The sequence below is a fragment of the Mus musculus genome, chromosome 5 (assembly GCF_000001635.26).
Source record: "Mus musculus strain C57BL/6J chromosome 5, GRCm38.p6 C57BL/6J".
Classification (NCBI taxonomy): domain Eukaryota; kingdom Metazoa; phylum Chordata; class Mammalia; order Rodentia; family Muridae; genus Mus; species Mus musculus.
The window spans coordinates 30,560,762-30,572,615 of record NC_000071.6 but is presented as its reverse complement, the minus strand read 5'-3'; positions in this window follow the sequence as shown (position 1 = coordinate 30,572,615).

Sequence of the window (11,854 nt, the reverse complement as noted above, 5' to 3'; positions counted from 1 at the left end):
TGAAGTAGGTGTCTCTGAATGTGCAGCTGGTCGCTCTGGACATTTTTGTGACCTGGGATTTTCCTTACATGGGTGGCTCAGCCCTTGGTTGCAACTTTATCTCGGGATATCTTTCACGTGGCTTACGGTTGTCTCTCAGGGACCTTGGTTCTTACCCTGGGGAAATGGGTTCACTGCAAATAGAATTGCATCAGGGTTAGACAAAGCAGCATTTGATCTATTTTGGATATTGTCACATTTCTCTCTGAACTTCACTTTCATTGCCCTTGTAGATTTTTTTTTAAAGTGCTTCTTCCCTTTTCCACCCAGGATTCTGTATTTAAGCTTATGATAGGTGGTTCCTGGGTGGCAGACAGTGGGGGCCCTTGAGGTCTCCCTGAGGATTGAAGGTCCTTGTGTTCTGGGCCCCAGGGTGTATACTTGTGTGGCAGGATAGACAACTGGAGTGAAAAGGAAGAGTGGGTGGGGGTAGTCTGAAAATGCCTTGGATCCCTACCAGCTAGAGGATGCGCCAATGGAAAATTCCTGCTGTGTGTCAGAGGCCCACCTGGCCCGGGTGACAGCCAGCCAGACACACAGGCCTCACAACATGTTTAGATAGCACTTTCCTGCCCCAGCCAGAGCTCTTCTGATCCTCACCAATGAATGCTTCTCTTGGAAAAATAGGCTGGGCTAGGTTGGAGTGCTTGCCTCGGCTCAGGGAAGGGATCTACCGCTCAGGTTCTAGGCCTCTATCACGGGAGAGAGAACTTTGATAGAAAGAGAAGTCTCAGGTCACTCCCAGGTCTGCACTGAGCACTTTCTGTGATCAATAAAAGGCTATATGCAGAGTCCTTACCAACCCAGTGTCCTGCTGGAGTGAAGCTACAGTCTCTAGGGGATTTCTCGCTGGTGTGGGGAGAAGCCAGGGTCTGAGAAGTAGCAGATATTGAGGGCAGTTAGTTTCCAGTTGAGATTCTCTGGGTTCAACAGGACCCTTGACTCTCAAGGTATGGTACTTACCTAATACCACCCCTAAACTCGGTATCTTTGGGTCTATGAGTGCTCCAGGGACCACACTGTGTTCTATGATGTAGATTGAGCAAATCACCGAGCCTGACAGTGGCCAGGGTGGAGAAGCCCTTAGATTTTATACTCCTGGCTTTTTCTGTCTGGGGTCCAGAGCTAAACAGAGGCAGCCTAGGGGCAGGATGGAATTAGGAGACATTATTAGCCTGGATAAATCAATAAGCTAAAGATTCACTGAGAGATCCCGTCTCCAAAAAAATAACGTAGAGGGTGATAGAAAAAAGATATCTTCTGGCCTCTGTATGCACATGTTCACATATTCATGTGTGTATATATAATACACACACACACACACACACACACACACACACACACACACAATCTGCATTGGGGTTAAACACAGGTCAAGATGGGCCTGTGCACACATCTCTTGTAACTTTGACTGACCTGAGATTCTGACAAGGCCCAATTTTAATAGTCAATCCTCTATGGTTCTGCACGTGAGAAGTCTCTTGACTAACCTGGGTATCCAACTAAACTTTCACCCCAGCCCGCTGATCACCTGATTCCACAGGTGTCTCTCAGAGACATCCAATGTAACACCAAGAAGGCAAATCCCTCAGGTCACCCAGCTCCTAAACCCTGCTACCTCGGGGGCTATTTCCTCTTGTCTTTAGATTGTTCAGATCGCTTCCAGGGAATATATTTAAGGAAAGCTCTGGACTTTATCACATACAGGCCAGGGTAAAGACAAACTCTGGCCCCCCAGGGTTGATGGATCTTGTGTGAGCTATTTCGTAGGAATTTCCAGGCCCCCTCTTGGCCCCCCTCACCTTCCTCCTTCTATGGTCAGAGACCTTTCTCATGTTCTCCCAATCATTCTGAAGGAATGGTCCCTGTCAAATCCCAGGTCTGTACTTCCTAGCTCTAGGTCAAACACACTCTGGAGAGCCCCAGCTGCTCAGTGAATAAACTCCAGGTAAACTTTTCTCCTGAGGCCAGCACTCAATATCTCTTCTCTTTAGCTTCTAGCCTGTTCTTTTTCCAGTTCCCTATGATTGCAGGATCCCCTGGGAGTCAGGACACCTTGACAGCTTTCTTACCTCTTCTGAAAAACCAGAGTCCATGTCACACTCACACCATGTATCTTTGAGATCCCAGGGTACCCCAGAATGAAAAAGGCAGAAGTAGGAACACAATTGTGAGATTTTGTGTTTGTGAGTATGTGATAGATAGATGATAGGTAAGTAGATAGACAAATGATAGATAGATAGATAGATAGATAGATTGATAGATAGATTGATAGATAGATTGATAGATAGATAGATAGATGGTAGGTAGATAAATGAAAGGTAGGTAGATAGATGATAGGTAGATGATAGATAGATAAATAGATAGATAGATAGATAGATGATAGATAGATGATAGATAGATAGATGATAGATATATGATAGATAGATATAGATAGATGATAGATAGATTGATAGATAGATGATAGATAGATAGATGATAGATAGATAGATAGATAGATGATAGATAGATGATAGATAGATAGATGATAGATAGATTGATTGATAGATAGATTATAGATAGATAGATAGATAGATGATAGATAGATAGATAGATAGATAGATAAATGATAGATAGATAGATAAATGATAGATAGATAGATAGATAGATAGATAGATAGATAGATAGATAGATGATAGATTGTGTGATTTAGGTACAGACCCATTCTCCTAGGAAAACTTGGTGTCTCTGTGCTGCTTCCTCTTTATCATCCACTTGACATTTGGAGTCACTTGGGAGACACTCTTTTGGTTCTACCTGTGAGAATGTTTCCATGGAGGCAGAGGCAGGAGGACCCACCCTAAGCATGATGGCATCATCCCACTGACTGGGTTTACTCTGAAGAGGGAGACAAGTAAGGAGCCAGTCAAGCACCGGCATTCATTTCTTTCTACTTCCTGACTGTGGATGCCACGTGGCCATAGGTCTTCCCACAGCACCTTCCTCGGGGTGTACTATACACTCAGACCTTAAGCCAAAAGAAAACCTCCCTTCCTTACGCTGTCTCTGTCACAGCACTAAGAAGTGACTGATATGGTTTTCTTCTTGCAGATATCCTTAAAGATCCCCTGCCGTCTGGCAAAGCTACCCAGACTGAGTGGATGAGGGTCCCGAGTCATGTCAGAGCATGGGAAGTGGCTTCCAGAACTCTGGGCTGTGTGGTATGACCCTTCTCCCCATTGCTGCTAGACTATCAACAAAGGGGTGTCCATAATCCCAGCACTTGAGCAGTAGAAGCAGAAGAATCAGACATTCAAACCCAGCCTTGGCTACATAGCAAGTTTGAGACCAGCCTGGGCTACATGAAACCAGGTCTCCAAAAAGCATTAAAACAGCAGTTCCCAATCTGTGGTCCACAATCCCTTTGGGGGCCGAATGCCCCTTTCACAGGGGTCCCATGTCACATATCCTGCATATTGGATATTTACATTATGATTCATAACAGCAGCAAAATTACAGTTATGAAGTAGCAACCAGTTAATTGTATGGTTGGGGGAGGGGGTCACCGCAACACGAGGAACTGTATTAAAGGGCCGCAGCATTAGGAAGGTTGAGAACCACTGTCTCCAAGGATGGAGAAATGAAAGGGGACTGAGCCCTGGGTGTCTTTGCTGAAGGCAGAGTTGGAAGGGAGCTTCATCTCACAGATGGGTCTGGGCTTGGTGAAATGACATTTAAAAACAACCATCTAATCATTGACTTTTCCAGGGTTCCTTTGGTCTCACAGCTCAGGACATACCCTGATTTATAGGGCCCAAGACTCCAGCAGCTTTGAGAAGGGTTCTGGTTTTTTGTAGTGCTGGAACTTATGGGAAAAGGCAGAAGCAAGAGACTGTACTGGAATGTTGGGAGTCAGGGGGTGAGAGGGGGGAGGAGGGAGAGCGAGAGGATGCTTCCATCTATCTTTGGCTACAGATCCTTGGTGGGTGGGATGGGAGTCCTGGTTTTTGTCACAAAGTTCAGCCATATCTGTCAGAGTCAGAGAGACACACACACACACACAACACACACATGTACATGTGCTGGTCACTCATACTCTCTCATTGAACAGACAAATGGTACACACCAAGGTACACCCATGGGTCTTAGAGCTAGAAAGGGTGGAATCGGGCTTAAGACCCATTTCTTCTAGACGAACTTTTGTCTTCCCAGGACACGGGCAGCACTGTGTGTTTCAAGGGAGGAAGGCACGGAACCCGGATGTAGGCAGGCTCTGTTCCAGGTCCTGCCACTGCTGGTATTAACTGGGTGAATCTCAGTGTTCTCATAAATAGAATGGGCACGGTCAGTGACATTCTGGGGCTGACTGTTCTGGCTTCTAACATTCAACTCTTCAGTCACAGGAGGTGGCTAGCTCCGAAAGGGCTGTGGCAGAGTGGCAGACCTTGGACACGGGCAAACCCTACAGACAGGACTTTGCTTCCCATCAGGCCAGCTGCTAGGTGTTTGCCAGCATAACCCTAGGTGTGGCTCTTGCTCCCCAGGTCTGAGTACTGAGGCAAAATGCATAAAGGTCTCACCACATGGCTAGACCGGAGCAGAGGTTCCCACGTTATTACCATGAGGTCTTATCATGTGACATCTCTTTATACGCTCAGGTAAATTACACTGGTTAGACTTGCTTTCTTCGATCCCAAGGATGAAAATGTCCAGGTCCCAAGGGGCTGTAGGACTGAGCACGGAGATGGTCAGTAGGAGTCAGAATCTGCACCCTCTTCATTGACTCTGTCCACTGCGTTGGAGTCTCAGGAGTCTGAGGAACCAAGGAGAACCCTAGAGACCACCTGGCAGCCACTTGAGCCTTTCCATCTCAGTTGAGAAAACTGTGACAGGGCGAAGGAACATTCATGACCAAGGTCACTCAACCAGTAATGGCCAAGCTAGACTCAGATTCCTGATATCTGTATCCCACATGGGCATCTGTCTCCAATGGTTCAGACTGCCTTTTAGCTCTCAAACTGGGGTAAGGTGTCCAATTCTCGCATGGCCCCTGCCCAGGGTGTAGGGGAGGGAATGTCTATGAGAGAGGTCACGTGTGTTTTTCAGGAGAAAGCATATGAAGTAATGTGACTCCCATGCCTACATCACCAAGTTACATGAGACTATCTTTGTCTACACTGAAGCCTTTACACATTCAAGACGCTGGCATCTTGTCAGTTAGTAGACACTGAGGAGCCCAGTGTCCCCAGGCAGATCTTTGGGCCTCTGTGGGTAACAGAGTAGTGAGACTAATGGCAGGGGCTAGACCCAGGTTCATAACAACTGCTATGGTCTCATCTTTCCTTTTCTCCTTTCCTTTCTTTTTCCTCTCTGTACTTTTCCAGGCTTCTCTTTGAAACACCTGGGCACTTCTGCCTGTGGGTGTTCCCTAGCCAGCAACAGGGACTTTGGACACATGGGGACATATAGAAAGCTAGACCATCTGCAGTGTCCTGCAGGACTGAGCTGGAGCCTTCCTCTATGACTTTATGTAAGGGCCTTACTTAAGCCTGCTTTCCGCTCCCCCTCCATGGCTTCCGGGGAGCACTTCCCTTACAGATCCTCATTTCTGGGACTGCTCCTTTGGAGCTGTTTATCAGCCTGTTACCATTACTAGAATGGTAGTAGCCATGTCTCTTTTTGCTGTGTGCTTCCACTAGGGTACAAACTCACAAAGCAGGACTTTTATCTGTTTTACTTGACTCTGCTCTCCCATGTCCCGTGGCAGGTGTCTGCTGCCTAGTAGGTACCCTAAAGGTATTTGGTTGAAGGGACTTCATCAATTTGCCCTCACGATCATGCTGCAAAGGAAAATGATCACCCCTACTTTACATACGAGGATGGTTAATATCAACTGTCAACTTGGTGAGATTTAGACTCACCTGGGAGCAGGCCTCTGGGATGCCTGTGGAGGGTTATCATGACAGGAAGGCCCATCCACTATGTGTGTCTGTGGAGGGTTATCATGACAGGTGGGAAGGCCCATCCACTGTGTGTGTCTGTGGAGGGTTATCATGCAGGTAGGAAGGCCCATCCACTGTGTATGTCTGTAGTGGGTTATCATGACTGAGGTGGGAAGACCCATCCACTGTGTGTGCCATCACAATGGGTGTGTAGGCTGAGGACAGGCATTCTTTTGCTTACTTCCTCCTGACTGCAGATGCAGTGTGTCCAGCTACCTTGAACTCCCACTGACTTCGCCACCATGGTAGATTGTACCTTCTACTCTGAGCCAAAATAAACCCCTCATGCCTAACGTTGCTTTGTCAGAGGAGGTAGTCTCAGCAACGGAAAATATTTACGGCAGAAACATTTTTCAAAGGAATTAACAACAGGCCCAGGGTGACACATACTGCATTTACCAACATCCCTGTGTCTGCAAACCAGGCTTTACAACCCAATTCCATGTTTGCAGTTCCCGGAACATTCCACCTCCACCCCCAGTCCCTCAGTGCTGCCTTCGAAGTGGCTTCTTTTGCGATGGAAATCTACCATCTTGTCACCTGGAGCTGAGCACCACAGTACCCTTTAGTTCTACTTAGCTTCTTGGTGAATCTTTTTCAACATTTTGTTCTTGCTGTTGTTTGTTTGTTTGTTTTGCTTTGCTTCTCTTCCTTGCCACCCTTCAGAGATGGAGTATTCTTGGTATCTTTGTTTCCCTAGCACCTAGGTTGGGCCTATAAGAAGCAAAACATTGAAAAATATTGGTTGAACCAAGATAGGGAGGAGAGGAAGGTGGAGAAGGGAAGTAAAGGAAGAGAAGAGAGAAGACATTCTGTACTGGGGGTAGAGGGGGTGAGCCCCTGTGTGCAGGGAAAGTGTGGGAGGGGAGGGATGTGGCTGAAGGCAGCAGGGGTTGTCCTGCTGTCACACTCTGGTACTGGGGCAGCTCTGAGCAAGTGGTTGCCCCTTTAGCCCTGGGCCGTGTTCTTGGTCAAGAGCAAGACGTGCCTTGGCACCTAGCAGCCAACCTGGTACCTAGCCAGGTCTTGGTGGGTAAGTATATTTGCGTGATTTTTTTTTTTTTTTTGATTAGGATGTTGTAAAGATTGAACAAGCTAGTGTAGTCTTTAGACTAGTCAAATGAATTCCTTTCTAGTCAAATCTATTACCATTTCTGTACTGCTCTGCCCCACTCCTGGCACTCCCGTTCTCTCCTGCCTGGGTACCCTTGTCCACACTGCCCCTTTAGAGAAGATATTCTTCTCACTGTTTTCTCTAAAAACCTTCTAATCATTCTTCAACTCTCTTCTCAGTGCTGCATCATCGTCTCTGAGGGCTGGGCTCCTCCCAGAATGTCCTGGGGGCCCTCTCCCAAAACCCCTGTATTGGCTATAGGGGCGATACTCACACTGCTGGAGTTGCCTGCCCATGGGTCTGCGTGACTCCAAGCTTCAGGCTTGCTCCCAAGTCTTTTAGCTAACTCCCAACACAAATGGGCCCTGGTAAAGATCCAATACTTTAGAGACATAAATTTTTCCAAAATTTATCTATAAATTCAATAAAAACCGCAATAAAAAACTTAACAAGAGTTCTAAAAACGTAATTTTATAAGCTAATACTAAAAGTCATCTAGAGGAGAAAAAAACGGGCAAGAATATCCAAGCAAGGTCTGACACAGAACAATAATGGTGAAATGGCTCTTTTAAAACATTTACTATAAAGCGATTAATACAGATTGGTCTTTGTTTATGGACAGCTGATCTACTCAATGGGACCAAGAGAGAGACAGATCCAGAGAAATCCAGTGTATGCTGAAGGGACATTTTTATTTTATCTTGTTGTTTTTGAGGCAGCCCAAATCAACCTTGATCTAGTGAGGATCTTCCTGCCTCAGCCTCTGGAACTCTGAGATCATACACATGTACCACCACATCTCGCCTAAATCAGTGGGAAAAATGCTGTTCAAGAAACATTTGGGGGCAATAGAGTTCCAACTCAGGGAAAAATCAGGTTACAGTATGGGTGGTGTCTTTACCTTCTAAAAAGAGAATTCATCCCAGCTATTTCAACCAGCAAACAGTCTGTGGAAGGTATGTGCTGTGGTTTGAATATTGTTTGTCCCTTCTGAAAGTCATATTGAAATATTACTGCCATTGTGGCAGAGGTTGGAGGTGAAGTTTTTGAAAGCGGATGAGGTCTTTAGGAGAGATGAATGTCTTCCTCAGGGGAGTGAATTCTGTGTGATTTCCCTCCTCCACACGTACCTGCTTCCCTGTTTGAATTCTACTATAGAATGAAGCATCACGAGGCCCCTGTACCGTGCTGGTACCATGATCTAGGGCTTCCCAGGCTCCAGAAACCCAAGCTAAAGAAACCTCTTCTTTCTGTATAAACTACCACTTCAGGTATTCTGCTACAACAGGAAACAAAGATACACTCAAGAATTCTAGAGAGCATTGAATAGAAAGTGTTTAGATTGAGCGTACAGAACAATTTCCATAGCCACAGTGTAGAGCCAAGCCTCTGCTGAAGACAATGTCTCTGCTGTGGTCTGGAAACTACCAGAAAGTAGCAAGTTTTTGTCATGGATGCCTCTGTGAGCATCCGAGCTAGGCAAATGAGTGTGCTGCTGATTCTATCTGTACATAACTCAAAACCTCATGTGATGCATCTGAGAGCTGAAGAAAGCAGAAAGAGGAGAGAGAGAGAGAGAGAGAGAGAGAGAGAGAGAGAGAGAGAGAGAGAGAGAGCGAGCCAGAAGGGCCAATCAAGAGGGCAAATGGTTTTCCGGGGAAATAGTGGGGGAACAAGTTCTGACTCTGCAGAAAGGAAAAGGAGGAGATGCTGCCAGAATAAAGCCCCAGGCTGGCTCTGTTGTGGGAAGAGTCTAGGCCATTGCAAAGGTTGCTCAAGGGATCTCTATAGCAGGAAAGAGTGGCCAAGCTTTAGCCCCCTCTGCATGCTCAGTCACTGGTCTCAAACCATTCCAAAGCTCTGTCATTTCTAGAAGAGAATCTAGGTGATCCTGGGTTTGACAATGACATTTTAGACACAACACTTAAAAAGCAAGCAAGCAAGCAAACAAACAAACAAACAAACAACCATGATCCAGAAAAGGGAAAGTGGCTAAGATGGACTTCATCAAAATCAAAAATGTCTTCTACCCTGTGAAGGACACTGTTGTAAAAATGAAAACATAGGGTGTGGGGAGGAGAGAGGTGGAACCCATGCCCAATTTTAGAAATAAAACCGTTCCATCCAAAATACACACCTGAGCCACCTGAGCAGACATGTAAGTGAAGGGGACACCCAGGTGGTAAGTGCATGTGTGGAAAGATACGCAACGGCATGGCATATTCAGAGTCGAGTCACAGATCAGAGGAGTTATGGGACGCCACACCTGCTAACACAGCTGGAACCCTAAGCACTGACATCATCCAGTGCTGATGAGAAGGTGGAGCATGAGCGCCCATCCATATCGGGTGGGGATGTAAATGGTACAGCCTCTTTTTAAGGCAGTTTGGCACTTTCTTACAAAACCTAAACACAGTCCCACCATATGCTCCAACAATTACGCTCTTAGGTATTTGCCAAAATGAGCTGAAAACTTTGTCCACACAAAAACCTGTATGCAAATGTTTATAGCAGCTTTGTTCGTAATTGCTAGCAACTAGAAGCAGCCCAGACATTCTTCAGTAGGTGAGCGGCAAGCTGCACTATGTAAGTACAACGGGATACTGTTCGTCAGTGAAAGGAAAGAACTAGAGAACTTCAAGAAGCCGTGTTGGGAATTCACCTATAGATTGTTCAGAGAAGGAAGCCAATCTGAATGTCTATGTTCTGAGTGTATGACACTGAGGAAAGGGCAAAGTTACAGATATGATAAAAAATAATTGATGGGTGCTAGTGTGTCAGGAGAAAGTGGGGGAGGGGAATAGACACATAAGGGCATTTTGAAGGTGACAAAATGATTCTTCCTGATATTACAAGTGGTGGATAAGTAGCACTATATATTTGTGGACAGGTATAGAATAGTACAACTCAGAGACAAAACCCTCATGTAAAGTATGGATTTCATTAATAATGATGCTTCAATACTGGTTGGTCAATTGTAATAAATGTATCATACTAACACAAAATATTAATGTAAGAGAGAAACTAGGTGTGCAGGGCTGGGGGCTCAGAGAATACAGGGAAACTGCACTTTCTTCTGCAACTTTTCATACACCATGTATTCTAATCTTTGATTTAAGATCAAAGTGCTTGTTTGTTTTTAGACAAGATTTCTCTGTTATCACTGGCTGTATTGGAACTCACTATGTAGACCAGGTTCAAACTCACAGAGATTTGTCTGTTTCTGTCTCCAAAGTGCTGGGATAGAAGGTGTGTGTGTGTTGCCAGGCCTGGCTGCCTCATGGCATTTAAAGTAAATAATATAGTTGAAGAAAGATTGGAAGCAAATATCACGGGCAGTAGTGGTGTGACTTTACAGATTTCTCTGAGTACTTTTGGATTGTGCTTATTTCCCCAGTGTTCTGGTGACTAGCATCTGTCACTCTCAAAAGTGTAAGAGAGAGGTAAGGACATACACAGCCACCATAGACAAAAGGCTGTTAAAAGTCATACCTGGAAAGCGGTGTGAGCAGATAATCCAGAAGAACAAGGCTGTTTATAGAAACGAGGTGTGCTTTTAGACTATTCATAACTATATTTAAAATGAATTTCTTGTAGGAAGTGTTTAGTTGGACCATGGTTTCAAGAAAAAAAGAGAGAGAGATCCATCTTGACCATCCTTGCCTTTTAACTGGGGTGTTTAAATCATCCACATTTAATTTCAATTATACTATTGTGAATGGCTCTATTAACATTGTGTAAAGCAGGTTTCAAGCAAAGATTATTTCTACGAATAAAGAAATTCATTTCCCAGAATCAGTTCATTAAGAGGATGGGGTGGCACCCAAGGCATATGTGTCTAAGGAGGCTTCCAATTATGTGAGACACAAAGAGAACTAGACAAACTGGTGGTAAGAGTTAAGACTTCAAATCATCTTGTCCTGTTCCATTCCTATTATGTGGGATTTTCATTAGCTTCTCTAAGTGCTTAATGAAGCAAAGTTCCTAGTTTGTAGTCTAGTTTGTAGTCTCCAGTTTCCCTGATGTGAGCTAGGATGTCTGCCTTGATGGATTTTTCCCATTGCCCATGAGCTCATCAGCAGCACAGCCATTTCTCCATGGGAGCCAGGAAGTGTCCTGCACTATCCAGGCCTCTTTAGGTCATTTCACTGCTGCCTGCTTTGACTGTTTGGAGGAATTGGCTTTCTGACCTTCTAGGGGTACCACGTTTGCTTCATTTTTGCTACCTAGAAATTTTCTATTCCTTGCTTTTGAGCTTGTATTATATAACACTTTCCTCTTTGGAACAGTCTGAGAAATTCCCATGTCTGGTTTGATTTGGGTTTTGATTAGACATCTTAATAGGTCTCCCACAACAAAACCTTGACGTCAGCCTTCACCCTTTCTCCCTGCCTGTTGTCCTGGAATTATAACATTATAATAAGTTGTTCTTTATTTAACTGGGAGGAGAAATGGCACTGCCCTCCTGGTGGAGACTAAAATTTGCTTGCAGAAGATACTCTTTTGTCTTGGAATTCACCGCTTGACCCTTGAGTTCTATCAATAGGAAACAAGCCTCCACTCCACCCGGGTGCCAGTCTTGGTGGGTATGGGAAAGCACCAAGGGAGCCTTAAAGAGATTTCTGACTCTGAGATGTGAATACCCTTTAGCAAAAGACATTTGGAATTACTTAAAATTATGCCTCTGGGGACTGTTTACTTAGAGCACCACCATGTCCTA